Raw genomic sequence first — 18,771 nt, forward strand, 5'->3', positions numbered from 1 at the left:
TGCATACCCAATGCCCCGAGTAGATGAATTGTTAGAGAATATTGGGAATGCTCGCTATATTTCAACTATTGACTTAGCCAAGGGCTACTGGCAGATTCCCTTGACCCCGGGTGCCAAAGAAAAAACAGCCTTTGCAACCCCAGATGGTCTGTTTCACTACACAGTGATGCCCTTTGGCCTGCATGGTGCTCCTGCCACCTTTCAAAGGTTGATGGACCACATACTTAGACCACACAGGACGTATGCGGCAGCATATTTAGATGATGTGGTCATTCACAGTCCAGATTGGGAATCACATTTGTCTCAGCTCCAAGCGGTATTGGATTCAATACATGCAGCAGGCCTGATGGCTAATCCAACCAAATGCAATTTGGGGTTGGAAGAGGCCAAATACTTGGGCTATACAGTAGGGAGGGGTATGGTGAAACCCCAAATATCCAAGGTTGAAGCCATAAACTCTTGGCCTAGGCCTGTCAATAAAAAGCAGGTTAGGGCATTTTTAGGGTTAACTGGGTATTACCGGAGGTTTATTCCCAACTATGCTACCTTAGCGGCCCCTCTGACTGATATGACTAAGGCTACAGAACCCAATATGGTTAGATGGGGTGATACAGCAAACCGGGCTTTCCGGAGCCTACAGGAGGCGCTCTGCCGCAACCCCGTTTTAATGGTACCTGACTTTCAGAAAGAATTTATAGTCCAGACGGACGCCTCTGAGGTGGGGATCGGAGTGGTTTTGTCCCAAAGAATGGGTGATCACGAACACCCGGTGTTGTTCCTTAGCAGAAAGTTGGAATCCAATGAAATAAATTATTTGGTAGTTGAAGAAGAATGTTTGGCAGTGAAGTGGGCTTTGGACAGTCTTCGATACTATTTGTTGGGCAGGCACTTCACCCTGATCACTGACCATGCCCCCCTCACTTGGATGCATCGTTCGAAAGACAGGAATGCCCGTGTGATGAGGTGGTTTTTGAGTCTCCAACATTTTCATTTCACCCTGCAGCACAGGCCAGGGAAGGCCATGGGGAATGTTGATGGGCTGTCCCGGGTGCATGCTTTTTTGCGGCTGTCGCTCGACCTATGGGGTCGCAGCTGGGGGGGAGGATGTGGGACAAACCAAGGGGCAGGGTCATACATGGCAGACATGTCAGGCCAGGTCTGCTGCAAGGTCTGCACTCTAGGGAAGAAAACCGACCCTAGACAACTACACTCCCCAGAAACCCTCAGGCAGCCTAATGTGGTCACTTGGTGCTACTTCCTCAATTATTCACCAAGTATATAAGGCGGAAAGATAGAGTCAAGCTAGAAGGTCAGGCCAGAAGCTAGTTTGATTTCTGTTTGTTATTTACGATGAGAACCTTGGAAACAATGTCAAACGGTATGACCTACGTGCCTGTTCCCTAAAACCATGTGTAGACCTATGGACTCTGTTCTATAATGATATATGTTCTGCTTAGTTAGCCTTTAAGATAACATAGTAATGACTTTCTAGCATGTATGCATGTATGTATGTCCAATTGCTTTGACAATACAAATGAATTGAATTGAGAGGGAGAGAGAGAGAGAGAGAGAGAGAGAGAGAGAGACAGACAGACTGAAAAACAGACAAACAGACACACACACACACACACAGACATACACACACACACACAGAGCCAGCCAGCCAGCCAGCTCAGCGATGACATCACGAGCCTCTCTCAGCTGACTGCTATGACATCACAGAGCACGTACATTCCGTTGCTTGCCGTCTGACAACCACTCAGTCACTGCCAGCCAGACTGGCTGGCTGGCTGGATGTGGGGGATGCTTGCTGCTGCTGCGTACCTTAGCAAGCTTATTTGCTTGACCGGCCTTCCAACTCCTCTGCCCACATGCCCACCTATGCCCGATCTGCTGTTCACCTGGTCACAGCTCCGCCCCAACAAGGCAGATTCTCCCAAAAATGGTACAAACTGATCCACGTTCCCCTCCACGGAAAGCTTTAGCCCAAAATAAGGGACAAATTCTGTAACAACATAATGGATGCCCACCCAACCTGTGACAAAACTGAGAAAAAAGAAAAACGCCAGTCCTCCTGGGGGAGGGACACACAGCCACCCTGGCTGCCCAATATGTCAGCGCCTACCACAGCCTGAGGGACACAGTGACACACGAGCACCGGCTGTAAATATAATGTAAATACTTGTTTGTTATGCATGTCATTGTATTTCAAAAAAGGAATCTGGAAATAGTAAACCTATTTTCTTTATTTGTATGTATTAAAGATCACATTTTTTTACATTTTCATTTTCTGTACTTCATTACATCTTATTGTGATTCATAATTCTATTATTTATTTTCCGTGTAGATGTATGTATGTATGTATGTATGTATGTATGTATGTATGTATGTATGTATGTATATGTATGTATGTCCAATTGCTTTGACAATACAAATGAATTGAATTGAGAGGGAGAGAGAGAAAGAGAGAGAGAGAGAGAGAGAGAGAGAGAGAGAGAGAGGAATATGAGCTCCTAAAAAACATTTGTTTTTATACATAAGCGTATTTAATTTGTCATTTACAAATGAATATATAGCACTATAAACATACACAGAAGACATGGAATAGAAATTCAGAAGGAAAAGTATTCAAAAAATAATAATTTTAAGAGAAACACAAAAAGAAGAAAGCAGAGAGACAGTTCAGGAAGAAAAGTCAGAAAAGAAAAGCTGAAGACAAGAATTGGAGGTAAGACCTTTCACCTATAGAGACAAATAATTAAACAAAAAAATATGTATTAATAAAATAAATAAGCATTCTCAGTAGTTGACTCAGCCAATGAAAATGCAGAGCTCCGATTTGAATAGAGTGACAGTAGGAGAGAGCCCAACTGCCACTGAGACTGATAGAAATCTATCGAACAGCAGTCTGACTGCAGAGCTGCCTTTTGAAATCCGATACCCTGAAGACATTCGCTCTGCACAGGCTAAGAAGGACTACAAACAAGCTGTGATGAGAGCATCTCCTGAGACCCTCATCCTAGACTACACCGGTAAAGGAGAAAACAGGGTCAAGAACAATCTACTGTTCTACACTCAGTACCCCACCGCCTTTCACAAAACCCTGTGCCAGACATACCCCAATAACAACAAGAGGGGCATTAGCAGAGGCAGGCAGATCTCAGTGCTGGTAGAGAAAGACACAGACAGTGTGATGCTCACTTTTAATGTATACCACAACGGGACCATCATGGTGCAGGACAGCGAGAGCAGCCTGGACCAATTATCTCTCGGCTTCCACACCTCAAAGCAGCAGACTGAGGTAGAGAAACACAAGCCAGAGCCAGCCACCCTGCAGTCTGCCCCCAGCCACACGGAGCCAGACAGTGCCCCATCTCCCACAGACTGCCCCCCTGTCTACCCAAACTCTCCAGCAACATTAAAACACTAAAGGAATGCCTATCAGTGCTGGAGCTGAAGTTTGCGGAGTTCAGGGACTAAAGATGCACCACAAGGCTGAGATCCATAAGCTGAGAGCAGCAGTGAGAGACCAGGAGGAGCAGAGCCAAACCCTGAGGACGGAGCTGCACAGAGCGAGGGAGGAGCTGACCAGGACACCCCAGCACAGCCAGCTGAGGAGCCTGCAGAGCCAGCTGGAGAAGCTAAGAGAGGAGCACAGAGACTGCACTGCACTGACCCCACAACACCTACAACCCCTGACGCACCCACTGACGCACCCACTGATCCACCCACACTCCCCACCACTCCTGACACCCCCACTATCACCAGACCTGCCACTAATACACAAACCCCTGAAACGCCACTCCCCTAAAACACACCCGCTGCCCCCACCACTCCCGACGCAAAACCCGGAGTGGCAGGTCAACACAGAGGTGGTCATTCTGAGCGACTCCAATGGGAAGTTCCTGGATGAGAGGCGCCTCTTCCCTGGGCGAAAAGTGAAAAAGCTTTGGTGCCCGACAGCACAGAGAGCCCTGGAGCTGCTCTCCAAGAGGAGGCTGTGCCAGGTCAAACACATCCTCATCCACACCGGCACTAACGACCTGAGTGCCCGCAGGGGCGATGTGGCCTCAGCCCTGAGACAGGTGGCAAAGAAAGCCACAGAGGAATTCCAAACTGCCAAAATCACCATCTCCACACTGCTGCCCCGCACAGACGTGCCCCTGCACATCATCCAGGCCATCAACGCAGAAGTATCCCGAAGATGTGCCCTCCTCCCCAACGTCCACCTGGCACACCACTGAGACATCCAGCCACATCACCTGTATGACCACGTCCACCTCAACAAGACGGGTGTGAGGAAGGTCCGTTTTTAGTGTTTCTCTGAACACATCCAAGCTTACCTAGGCGCTACATATTATTTTCAATTACCCGTAATTCTGATCTGTATTTTGGCTTGTTAATAGAAGTTATTGAAGTTGGACTCCTAATTCAAAATAACCAATATGTATCTCAACGTAATTTACTGACAGACATCACTCTTTATCACTTTCACTTTTGAAGGAACTGCTTTGTATTCTGTGTATTGTTTTATTGTAGTGCTGCTTCCTTTCTTGGCCAGGTTTTACTTGCAAAAGTGATTTTATTCTCAATGTAAGCTCAAAGTCAAATAGTTTAAATAAGAAAACAATGTATTGAAATGTGAACATCATGAACCTGTGTAATTGTGCTGAAGGACAAGCACTGAAAGCAGAGAGAATTTTGTGTTTGGCATTGAATAGCCTTAAAGAAAACTATGCCGTTTTTGGAAACTTTCATATTTAAGTTGAATGTAGGCAAAAACATTCCAGTCACTCTGAAGAGAGAATACAGTTTACTGTTCGAATAAGTAGCCCCTGAATTGAAGATAAAAATCAAAAGTGCTGTTCGTAATTAGTTTACACTTTTACATCAGATGTCTTGTTTTTGCGTTCCAAATTGAGGAGTTGTGGCATATAATGTAAATGAAGTTACTTCACTAGTAGTGCGATTTCTACGTTGTGTATGTGTGTTTGTATATATGAACTCATACATTTTTTAAAGATTGTATTTGGAAAACAAATTCAGGTATAGCACGTGTCCCCCTTTTGAATGGGTTCTATATATAACATTTTAAAACGAATGGTTCTGTGTAGAACGCTATGTTTGGGGGTTCTTCATGTAACCCCTTTGAAGGGGTTCTACATAGAACCATAAAGGGATCCACCAGAGCGATTACTCGAGGAACCCTTTATGGTTCTGTGCAGAACAATTTCTTCTAAGAGTGTGGAGTGTCGCCACACAATTTCTCTCAGAGGGCTTTTGACCAATGGCAATCCAATCCTGAATGACGTCACCACTATCCTGTTGTACTTTATGGGAGAGATGTATTAAGTAGTTTATAATGAGAAGAATAACAATAATCACCTGTTTTTCATAGGTTTTGTATCCATGGTCTCCTTCATATTAGGAAAGGAAGTTGATCCATAGCCTACTCAGAGACAACTGAGAGTTGGTCTCTGAGCAGCAGCACAAAGGGGTCGAGTCTCTCAATGTCCGTGTGTTGGAGATATTCCACCATATTGGTCCCAGCCTTTAAAACAATGTTAAAGAAGATGTTAAAGATATTGTAGAAATATATTGCAGAAGAGCAGAACTACAATCACACTTTTTCAATGCTATTGCTGTTTTCTACCTCCCTGGTGAGGTACCAATGCGGGAAGTTTGAGAGAGTATTTCTAAAATGTGTATGATCCAATACACACAGTTATTTAAAAAGCTGACGTCTTGTACATGCTCACCAGAACCAAGCCTAATTAAATAACACATTTAATATTAAATAAGTACATGTGCAGTAGCCACTTGGACAATTACAGATCCCCAGGTCAAAACACAACAGAAAGACATGGAAGATCGTATTTTCAAATCACATCTGTGGCCGCCATAACTGTAATTTGGTATTAGTGGGTCAAAGGATTTATTTGGTTCAAGTGATAATAAGATCATATTTTGAAAACAAACACTACAGGATGTCATATTTAAAATGACTGTGAGTACCTTTCTTTAGTGACGGTTCTGAGGGGGGCAGGGATTAGTTGAGTGTGCTAATTGGAGCTGTGAAGTGTGCAGAGAAAATACAAATGTTTTCTTTTAATATGAAAACAAAGAACTTTTTTTTAACACCGACCTGGGATTGTGTTTCTTTCCAAGTTTCCTTATTGTTTCTGAGAAGAGACTGTTCACTTGCAAAGTGAACTGGACCCGTGTGACTCGCAGGTAAGGAGAGCCCGTGTTGAACTAAGATGGCTACAGTGAGTTTTCCTGGACAAAGCTCGGGCAAAGGATAGCGCAGAGTGCACCTGCACCTGAGATTGTGTTGAGAAGCTTTGTGATAAGAGCAGGTAAAGAGGGAAAAGAAACACAAGTATTTTCTTTGTTTGAAGAACACATTTTGTTTTAACTGAAACGGGACTACAACTTTTGAAAGGGAAATAGTTGCTAGTGCACTGTATTTGTATTGAGTTTATTAGAAGAAAAAAAGCTTATATTTTGGACAGAACGAACTCGTTTGGCATGCAACTAGCAGAAAACGATGAGAAGCAAACAAAACAGCAAGTTAGCAAGTTACAGGCTGTCCTAGGTCCGGGGGTGCTTATGGTTGTTTATGGGTTCCCTTACCTTAGCCAGTGTCATGTACGGGTGTCTGTACCTTACTGGAGTGTTTGTTTTTATTATAATATATATACATAATATAATATATAATAATGTAATATTTCAGATAAATCGTCACAGTGAGTGACACCAGCATTATTGGTTTTTTGAGAAATAAAAAAACAGAATGTAGAGAAGAAAATGTTGGAAGGAAGTTGGGAGAAAGACTGGTCTCCGAAGGAGCACCGGGACTGGTGGAAGCAACAACAACCAGATAAGACAGAGAAAGGAATTGTGATATTGTGTCAGGTTGGTGAGAATCAAGAAAAGAAAATAACAGAAATGGAAGATCATCATAAACAGTAATGTGAATTGAGAGAAGAAGTTGTGAAAAATACGATAGAATTAATAGAACTACAAGGCAAATTAGAAGGGCAAGAAAAGTGGTCAGAAAAGGTGAAGGTGTAGGTGCGCGATGTGCTGCCGTGTTAGGAGCGCGTCGCGACACAGATCACTCCGAGGACGACAGGCCCGATTGGGATGATTTAGATCGCAAAGCATGGGAATATGAAAAAGGAGGTTTTGCTAGCGCTCCTCCCCCATATAATCCGGAATATAAATCAATCACTGATTTTGGTTATAATAATACATTGTATCCAGATCTGACCGCTCTGAAAACGGTCCCAGCTGCACCCATGCAAGTCAAAACTAGACAGAGTAAAGAGGAAGGTCAATCAATAGTCTATACGACTAAAACCCATGTCCCCTTCTCCCCAGGAGAAAAAGAAATGATATGGGCGTCCCTCCCAAAATTAAAACCAAACCAGGGTAACACAACTTTTTGGGATATTCTAGATGAAAAGATGGTTATTCACCTCCTTCACCCGCACGATGTACACATCATCGTGAAGGCTAAATGTCCGCCCAACATTTGGATACAGTTACTACGAGAATATCAGACCGGGGAGTGGGCTAATGTAGCCTCTACAGATGAGGAGGAAATAACAGAACTTTTTCACAATGGATCAAGAAAACTGAGATAGTGAAATAATGAAATAATCGAGTGGGATTATTTGACATTTTATTCTAAATAATCATAAGCTTAAATAATAAGTTATAAGGGCTGTTTGAGACACTGCAGGGTCAATAAAACATGCCACAGATCGGATATCTGAATTATCTTTAGATATCAATGTGTATGTGCTTTGTGTGTTTATGTATATGTATAGTTTGAAGGTGATATAAGGTAAATGTCTATGTTTTGGCAATCATTTTAGAATTATATTAAAAAATGTAACAACAGATTTATCATATTCATGAGGATCTTTGGCTCTATACAGAGTGCCTCAAGCATCAGAAATCAGAAAGAAAGACTATTATAAGAAAAGTAATCCAAAATATACATTGAATAAACAGATGGATAATAATAGTAATACATAAATAGTCATGGTGTCTCCACAAGAAGAACCAGAATTTGTTTGTTAAACATCATGTTATGGACAAGCTCTGTCAAAAGTCAAATTCAAGGAAACGAAAGGCTAGAAGAGAGCCTGGTGCAGCCCTGACAGCCTGTGAAAGCAGGAGAATGTAAACAGTCTGGTGACATGTTACAGTCTTTCAGAAAATGTTTGGTTATTGGTGCCTAGCATATAATACCTGAAATGAAAGTCAAAGTAGACCATGGTTTTAAGATGAGTGATGTAGGAAAAGGGTAAGATACCGCAGAAGTATAAGATTACAACTATAGAATAAGTAAGCTCAAGTAATATAAAATGCTTTACAGGAGAAAAGTAAGAATGGAAAGGGAGAGTAAAAGAGAAGGTGTCCTAGGATTATGGGAATCATTATTGAGATCAATGGCCTATTGGCTAATATTTTGTTAGGTACATATATGACTTCAATAAACGAATAATGGAGTGACATCTGTATAAATATAAATAAAACATATTGATAAAAAAACCTGAATACATTTCTTGTAAGAAATTAAGAATAGGAGAAAGAATAGCTGTTAGAATGCAGAGCAATGTTAACCAAAGTTGAAGAGGGTTTGAGTAAGTTGACGAGGGTCTGAGTAAGTTGATAAGGCTTGGGAAGCAGGAAAAGGTGAGTTTGATGTGTGTGAGACAAATGTGCTGCCACTTTTAGCACAGAGAGCTTCTGATGGTGATTGAATGAAACGTGGGAAAATAAATAAACTTGATGTAGGATAAATGAATAAATAATTGAATGAGATATGAGCCGCAGAGACCTCCCACATTGGAAAGTGGACTACAGCAGATAATCCTCTCCTCTCCCAGGGCAGGGTGATTAAGTGGGGACGCGTGTGAAGAGTGCAGGTGGACCCAGGTGAGTTGTGAAAGAAAGAAGAAACAAAAATAATAAGGCACGCGTGCAAACAATCAAAATAATACTAAGTGAATAACAAATTAAACAATAAAGTGAAAGATAATCAACACACAAAATAATGGCAATATAGAACCAAACAAAATACACAAGCCATATTGCATAAAGTGAAGTGAAATATAAATATAATAAGTAATGGTGATTAAGGAGCTAATTAACACCGTCCGTGACATTTACATTGGTTGGGTGTGTGTTTTATTGAAATACAAAATAATTCTATTTTTCCGAAGTGCTGAACTTTAATACAGTCTAGAAAGATTAATATTTTTTGTCTTGGGCTATATTATTATTACCATAGTTTTTCTATTGTATAAGTATCTTGGAGTAGAGGCATAGGTGGGCATGTGGGCAGAGGAGTAGGAAGGCCGGTCAAGCAAATAAGCTTGCTAAGGTACGCAGCAGCAGCAAGCAGCCCCCACATCCAGCCAGCCAGCCAGTCTGGCTGGCAGTGACTGAGTGGTTGACAGACGGCAAGCAACGGAATGTACGTGCTCTGTGATGTCATAGCAGTCAGCTGAGAGAGGCTCGTGATGTCATCGCTGAGCTGGCTGGCTGGCTGGCGGGCTGGCTGGCTCTGTGTGTGTGTGTGTTTGTGTGTGTGTCTGTTTTTCTGTTTGTCAGTCTGTCTGTCTGTCTCTCTCTCCCTCTCAATTCATTTGTATTGTCAAAAGCAATTGGACATACATACATTCATACATATATATATATATATATACACTCACCTAAAGGATTATTAGGAACACCATACTAATACTGTGTTTGACCCCCTTTCGCCTTCAGAACTGCCTTAATTCTACGTGGCATTGATTCAACAAGGTGCTGAAAGCATTCTTTAGAAATGTTGGCCCATATTGATAGGATAGCATCTTGCAGTTGATGGAGATTTGTGGGATGCACATCCAGGGCACGAAGCTCCCGTTCCACCACATCCCAAAGATGCTCTATTGGGTTGAGATCTGGTGACTGTGGGGGCCAGTTTAGTACAGTGAATTCATTGTCATGTTCAAGAAACCAATTGGAAATGATTCGACCTTTGTGACATGGTGCATTATCCTGCTGGAAGTAGCCATCAGAGGATAGGTACATGGTGATCATAAAGGGATGGACATGGTCAGAAACAATGCTCAGGTAGGCCGTGACATTTAAACGATGACCAATTGGCACTAAGGGGCCTAAAGTGTGCCAAGAAAACATCCCCCACACCATTACACCACCACCACCAGCCTGCACAGTGGTAACAAGGCATGATGGATCCATGTTCTCATTCTGTTTACGCCAAATTCTGACTCAACAGAAATCGAGACTCATCAGACCAGGCAACATTTTTCCAGTCTTCAACTGTCCAATTTTGGTGAGCTTGTGCAAATCGTAGCCTCTTTTTCCTACTTGTAGTGGAGATGAGTGGTACCCGGTGGGGTCTTCTGCTGTTGTAGCCCATCCGCCTCAAGGTTGTACGTGTTGTGGCTTCACAAATGCTTTGCTGCATACCTCGGTTGTAACGAGTGGTTATTTCAGTCAAAGTTGCTCTTCTATCAGCTTGAATCAGTTGGCCCATTCTCCTCTGACATCTAGCATCAACAAGGCATTTTCGCCCACAGGACTGCCGCATACTGGATGTTTTTCCCTTTTCACACCATTCTTTGTAAACCCTAGAAATGGTTGTGCATGAAAATCCCAGTAACTGAGCAGATTGTGAAATACTCAGACCGGCCCGTCTGGCACCAACAACCATGCCACGCTCAAAATTGCTTAAATCACCTTTCTTTTCCATTCAGACATTCAGTTTGGAGTTCAGGAGATTGTCTTGACCAGGACCACACCCCTAAATGCATTGAAGCAACTGCCATGTGATTGGTTGGTTAGATAATTGCATTAATGAGAAATTGAACAGGTGTTCCTAATAATCCTTTAGGTGAGTGTATATATATATATATATACATACATACATACATGCTAGAAAGTCATTACTATGTTATCTTAAAGGCTAACTAAGCAGAACATATATCATTATCGAACAGAGTTCATAGGTCTATACATGGTATTAGGGAACAGGCACGTAGGTCATTCTGTTTGACATTGTCTCCAAGGTTCTCATTGTAAATAACAAAGAGAAATCAAACTACCTTATGGCCTCCTGACCTTCTAGCTTGACCTTATCTTTCTTAAGTATACAAGAGAGAAAAACAGTTGTGAGAAAAGAATTTCTAACTTTCCTTCCACACATACATACATACATACATACATACATACATACATACAAACCAGAGGCATGCAAAAAAATATAAAGAGGAAGAAAATGTTGTATAGCACATACAAAAGGGATGGTGATGAAACAAAATACATAGAATATGTTGAGCTGCAAAGAGATCTTAAGAGAGGGATCAGGAAAGCAAAAAGGGAAATAGAAAGAAACATAGCTCTTGGAGCTACAACCAATGCAATGAGCTTTTTTCAAAATTACAACAGCAAGCGGTCAATTAAGGAGGAGGTGAAACAGATAAAGGGCAAAAATGGAGGTATCTTGGAAAACGAACAAGATGTGGCAAATATTCTAAATGAGTATTTCACAGAGGTTTGTACAAAAGAAAAAACAGATGACATGCCACAGGTTGACAATCAATCCAGTCAAACCCTAAGAGAGATCAGGATAAATGAGGAGGAGGTACTAAAGGGACTAGCAGAATTAAAATCAAACAAATCACCTGGGCCAGATGGGATATTTCCAACAGTACTTAAAGAAATGAGGGAAATTATGTATAGGCCGTTAACTCGATTATTTCAAATGACACTTAGAACAGGGGATGTTCCCACTGACTGGAAGACAGCAAATTTCATACCAATCCACAAGAAAGGGGACAAAACTGAGCCAGGAAATTACAGACCAATCAGTCTCACCTGCATCACCTGTAAAATGTTGGAAAAAATGATTAGACAGAAAATAGAGGAGCATCTCAATGAAAACCATATTCTTGGAGATAGTCAACATGGGTTTAGACGAGGCAGATCATGTCTTACTAACTTAATACATTTTTTTGAACATGGAACTGCAGCTGTAGATCACGTGAAAGCATATGATATGATATACTTAGATTTCCAAAAAGCTTTTGATAAGGTTCCACACCAAAGACTGATCCTCAAATTGGAAGCTGTAGGCATTCAGGGTCATGTAAGTAGATGGATTATGAACTGGTTGATGTATAGGAAACAGATTAGAGGAGTCACTTCTAACTGGAGTGAGGTTGTTAGTGGAGTTCCACAGGGATCAGTACTAGGGCCTTTGCTTTTTCTAATCTATATTAATGATCTGGACTCTGGGATACTTAGCAACCTTGTCAAATTTGCAGATGATACTAAAATAGGTGGCTTAGCAGATACAATCTTGGCAGCACATGCTATTCAGAGGAACTTAGATAAATTCAGTTGTGGGCTGACACCTGGCAAATGAAATTCAATGTGGACAAGTGCAAGGTAATACATGCAGTAAAACAAAAATGTCCACTATAATTACACTATGGGAGGTACAGATCTAGATGAAGTAATGCATGAGAAAGACCTAGGAATCTATGTGGATTCACTTTCTCCATCCAAACAATGTGAGGAAGCAATACAAAAGGCATACAGAATGCTAGGGTATATCGTCAAAAGTGTAGAATTTAAAACAAGGGAAGTAATGTTAAGACTGTACAATGCGCTAGACCTCATCTGGAATACTGTGTACAGTTCTGGGCACCACACTTCAAGAAGGATATTGCTGCTTTAGAGACAGTTCAGAGGAGAGCAACCAGACCTATTCCAGGTCTGAAGGGAAAGTCCTACTCGGAGAGACTGAGGGAACTGAACCTTTTCACCCTGGAACAGAGGAGATTACGTGGGGACTTGATCCAAGTCTTCAAAATCATGAAAGGTTCCTCAAACCAGAGGAGCTTTTCCAGATCAGCAGGGACACACGCACCAGGGGACAACAAATGGAAATTGGGCTTCAAGGCATTCAAGATGGAAAGTGGTAGAAGCTGAAAGTTTGGGAACATTTAAAAATAGACTGGATAGGATCCATGGATCACTTAGATATTAATGGACACCAAACGAGCATGATGGGTCGAATGGCCTCCTCTCGTTTGTAAACTTTCTTATGTTCTTATGTTCTTATGTTCTTATGAATGTTCCCTAAGCATGTTTCAAATGTTCCCTAATTTATGTTACAAATGTGCCTTAGCACCTCTCTCTCTCTCTCTCTCTCTCTCTCTGTCTCAATTCAGTGCATTTGTATTGTCAAAGCAATTGGACATGCATACATACATACATACATATATATGGAAAATAAACAATATGTGTACATCTCTGCATTAATGGTGCCCTAACAGATGTGCAAGTTACATGACAGACAGACAGACAGACACTCACACACACTTTCACACACACACACACACACACACTTTCACAGACAGACAGACAGACACACACACACACACACACACACACACACACACACACACTTGTATACCTGACACGTATAGAAGACTGGATAGGGAGATATAAATAGCAATGGGGAGACTCTTGTACTTGGTGTGGCTCTATCCATATAGTGGGGCCAGCAGCCACTTAGCAGGTGTAGCAATAGAAGCTCAGCCTGGGGAGACTGGATTTAGCATTTCCTCTCCATTTTGATAACTATCCATAATCATTTCTGCAAAATACTTCTATGATACCTATGTATGTTTTTTACTTGTACTATATTATACTATCAAGTATCAGTGTACACATACAATGTGACCTGTTACATTAATACAGAGGCCACGGAAGGCCAGATCAGTAATAGCCACTGTCCCCTGATATTACACTTTTTTACAATCACTTTGGCACTCATTTCAGAACCTTGATGTCATTTTTCAAAACTCTAGACACAAAACTCACACCCGATGATCAAAATGCACATTTTTCAATTGCTTGGATACAATACACATCAACCTCAGATCATTTGTTCATTGAACTAAAATGATACAACTTAACGTCAAAGTATTACCATTTCAAAATGCAATTCACACATTACATCTGAGATCACTGTCTATTCATTTCATTACAAAGATCTAACTATCAATTGATACAGCTGCTCAAAATGATAAGTGACTGTTGCATTACTCTTAATTCATAGTTTTATGGAAACTGACGAACAGTATTCCATGTTTCGATCATGAAAGTTTCAGGATAATGAGATCCATTGACACCAATAACCGAGGAGCATGAACCAGTTGGACTACATTATCTATGGATGTAATATTTCATCATCATTCATCATCATGTAGCACTTTTCCACACCATGTTTTCAGTGTGGAAGGAAAGTTAGAAATTCTTTCTCTAATACCTGTTTTTCTCTCTTGTATACTTAAGAAAGATAAGGTCAAGCTAGAAGGTCAGGCCAGAAGGTAGTTTGATTTCTGCTTGTTATTTACGATGAGAATCTTGGAGACAATGTCAAACAGTATGATTGAAGTGCCTGCTCCCTAATCCATGTGTTGATCTATGAACTCTGTCCTATAATGATATAAATTCTGCTTAGCTAACTTTTAAGATAACATAGTAATGACTTTCTGATTATAACCAGCTCTTTGATTTTTGTGTATAAAAGCTCTGACTGTTAAAATGAAGGCAGAGCGACTTTGGGATCTTCTTGAGTCACTGTTCCTCTCCACGCTGCGTGTATTAAAGGCATTGCAACTAACGCTCCAACCTGGTTGAAGATGATTGTTCTTCCACATCAGATTTGACATTACTGTATGTATGCAGGCCCTTGTAATTGCTTTTCCAATACTGCCAACTGGTTATTGATGATTGATTTCACATTGTGGTACGAGTATCGAGTGAAATGAGTGCTATCCACCCGAGCAACACAGTGATAACATGGAGCCGGCAGGTCATCCAGGTCACAATAGAGGTCAAGCAGTGGGAGGAGGAAGACGTGGTGGTCAAAGGAATGGAAGGGGACATGCACCCCTTCTGAGAGGTGGTCGTGGGCCTCGTCATAGAGGAGGGCTTAGGCCTCACCAGAGAGGCAGCCATGGGCCTCATTTGAGAGGTGTTGGGGGAACGTGGTAGAGGACAAGGCCACGGACCAGACAGCGGCAGCAACAGCAAATAGTGTCCAGTGAAATCCGAGAAATAGTTGTAGAACATGTTGTAAATCATGGCATGACCATGACTGAGGCAGCTACAATGATTCAATCAAACCTCAGAATCAACTCAGGATCAACTGTGGCCTCAATCATCAGAAATGTCCGTACTGAGAAGCGGCAAGTCTTCAGCATGCACTAAACATTAGGCTACTCTCAATTGTCAAATGACTGTATACTGCATACCAATGTGTAGCACAGAGTATAGTGTGCCTTTTGAAAGAAATGCAGACAGAGTGAAGCAGCTGATGACTGAGTATGTTCAGGTATGTTCAGTTTCAAGATGCCTCTTGTGAAAAATGGTTGTGAGAACCTGAACCTGAACACAGGGCTGATGGAAATTTAGAAGTACAGTAATCAATCCTTTGTTTTGCTTTTTACACTAAGCCAGGTGAGGAACACTGCAGTTGACATTTTACTGTAGTTTTGTTCGTTTTTGTAGCTAATTATTTTTGCATGGATTCAAAGAAACCTATGGTGTGATTTGATTGTATTGCATCAATACATTTCAGATTTTGTTCAATGATTCCACTGTGTCTGTAGTATTCTCTCTACTAGTCCTTTTACAGTGATGTATTTATGTGTAGTACCATAATGAAACATGTATCACATATTTTGTACTACAATATTTAATGATTGTACGAACAACTACACAGTGAAACTATCGGTATCTTCTGTGTTACTATGTTACTATGGTATTTCATGATAAATGAGTTATTTGAACCAACAAGTCTGCAAGTGCTAGGTTTCTTTAAAGATATGAATGCACAATGCAATGTTTTGAACATTGGACAGCCTGTGTTACAAGTGATGACCGTTTTGAGTTTTGTGTCTAGAGTTTTGAAAAATGACATCAAGGTTCTGAAATTAGTGACAAAGTGATTGTAAAAAACTGTATATTCATCCTATTTAATGTGCTCTTTTAAAATGTACTTTTCTTTTTTATGTTGCCATTTCTGTTCTACCAATGTTTCAGTTGTTAGCCAAAGATTGACAGAGTACATCTCATACACACAGGCCAGACAGCAAAGATTTCTTTTTGAAATTCAATTACAAATGCTGCATGAACTCATCAATACGATTAGAGCTCCTGAAAGCAATATAACTAACTCACTCTACAGCATCTCATTAGCAGTGAAAAGAAACCAAGAAACCTTTTCTTTTCTTTTAATAACACTTATTAAGCACTTGGGCACTGAAGACACCACTTGGTTAAGTTTAGCAAGCGGGATTTTCCCCCATTCATCCATTATGCATTTCCTCAGCTGCGCAACTGCACAGGGCCTTCGTTGTCTTAATTTGCACTTCATAGTGCGCCACACATTCTCAATTCGGAGACAGGTCAGGACTGCAGGCAGGCCATGCTAGCACCCGCACTCTCTGCCTATGCAACCATGCGCTTGAAATCTGGGCAGAATGTGGTTTGGCGTTATCCTGCTGAAAAATGCAGGTACGTCCCTGGAAAAGACGATGTCTGGATGGCAGCATATGTTGCTCCAAAATGTGTACATCTCTTTCTGCAAAAATGGTGCCCTCACAGATGTGCGAGTTACATGACAGACACTCATACACACTGTCACACCTATACACACACAAACACACACTTTCACAGACAGACACACGCACACACACACACACACACACACTTTCACAGACAGACAGACAGACACACACACTTTCACACACAATCACTTTCACAGACAGACACACACAGGCTGGAATGGGCTACAAGACCATCACCAAGCAGCTTGGTGAGAAGGTGACAACAGTTGGTGCGATTATTCGCAAATGGAAGAAACACAACATAACTGTCAGTCTCCCTCAGTCTGGGGCTCCATGCAAGATCTCACCTCGTGGAGTTTCAATGATCATGAGAACGGTGAGGAATCAGCCCAGAACTACATGGGAGGATCTTGTTAATGATCTCAAGGTAGCTGGGACCATAGTCACCAAGAAAACAATTGGTAACACACTATGCCGTGAAGGACTGAAATCCTGCAGCGCCCGCAAGGTCCCCCTGCTCAAGAAAGCACATGTACAGAGAACTGGATGAAAGTGGTCTCAGATGAGACCAAAATCAAGCTCTTTGCCATCAACTCAACTCGCCGTGTTTGGAGGAGGAGGAATGACCCCAAGAACACCATTCCCACCATCAAACATGGAGGTGGAAACATTATGCTTTGGGGCTGTTTTTCTGCTAAGGGGACAGGACAACTGCACCGCATCAAAGGGACGATGGACGGGGCCATGTACTGTCAAATCATGGGTGAGAACCCTAAGCCAGGGCATTGAAAATGGGTCAAATACTTATTTCCCTCATTAACATGCAAATCAATTTATAACTTTTTTGAAATGCATTTTTCTGGATTTTCTTGTTGTTATTCTGTCTCTCACTGCTAAAATACACCTACCATTAAAATTATAGACTGATAATTTCTTTGTCAGTGGGCAAACGTACAAAATCAGCAGGGGATCAATTACTTTTTTCCCCCACTGTACATACATATATATGGAAAAGAAACATTACAAGTATAAATCACAATAAGATGTAATAAAGTACAGATAAACAAAGTGTAATAAAATGTGATCTGTTTGAAAATGCAGGGACGTCACTGGAAAAGATGATGTCTGGATGGCAGCATATGTTGCTCCAAAATGTGTACATCTCTTCTGCAAAAATGGTGCCCTCACAGATGTGCGAGTTACATGACAGACAGACAGACAGACACTCACACACACTGTCACACCCACACACACACTTTCACAGAGAGACATATACACACACACACACACACACACACACACACTTTCACACAGAGACAGGCACACACACACACACACACACACACACACATACATACATACATATGGAAAAGAAACAATACTTTTATAAATCACAATAAGATGTAATAAAGTACAGAAAAACTAAATGTAAGAAAATGTGATCTTTAATACACACAAATATGTATGGCTGGTCGGATGCGTCTTGGACTCGGGTTCCTCTTCATTACGTATAATGCTTTTGCCTTTTGCTAAAGCTTTCCGTGGAGGGGATCGTGGGTGAGTTTGTACCATTCTTGGGGGGCTCTGCCTTGTTGGGGCGGAGCTGTGATCCAGGTGAACAGCAGATCGGGCATAGGTGGGCATGTGGGCAGAGGAGTAGGAAGGCCGGTCAAGCAAATAAGCTTGCTAAGGTACGCAGCAGCAGCAAGCAGCCCCCCCATCCAGCCAGCCAGCCAGTCTGGCTGGCAGTGACTGAGTGGTTGACAGACGGCAAGCAACGGAATGTACGTGCTCTGTGATGTCATAGCAGTCAGCTGAGAGAGGCTCGTGATGTCATCGCTGAGCTGGCTGGCTGGCTGGCTCTGTGTGTGTGTGTGTCTGTGTCTGTCTGTTTTTCTGTTTGTCAGTCTGTCTGTCTGTCTCTCTCTCTCTCTCTCTCTCTCTCTCTCCCTCTCAATTCAATTCATTTGTATTGTCAAAGCAATTGGACATACATACATACATACATACATATATGTAGCGTAAGGTACACTTATACATTTCAATTAAAGAAGTGAATTCATAGTATCACCTTATCACGAATCCTGGAGTC

The 18,771-nt window shown here is 41.6% G+C and overlaps 1 non-coding gene across 1 annotated transcript; it reads left to right on the forward strand.

The window, feature by feature from the left end:
- The first annotated feature begins 18,164 nt into the window (after positions 1–18,164).
- LOC136733257 (U5 spliceosomal RNA) lies at positions 18,165–18,279 on the forward strand. Its single transcript, XR_010810151.1, has one exon. It is a non-coding gene; the product is annotated as a U5 spliceosomal RNA (small nuclear RNA).
- Positions 18,280–18,771: the final 492 nt, after the last annotated feature.

Source organism: Amia ocellicauda, unplaced genomic scaffold, assembly GCF_036373705.1.
Source record: "Amia ocellicauda isolate fAmiCal2 unplaced genomic scaffold, fAmiCal2.hap1 HAP1_SCAFFOLD_36, whole genome shotgun sequence".
Classification (NCBI taxonomy): Eukaryota; Metazoa; Chordata; class Actinopteri; order Amiiformes; family Amiidae; genus Amia; species Amia ocellicauda.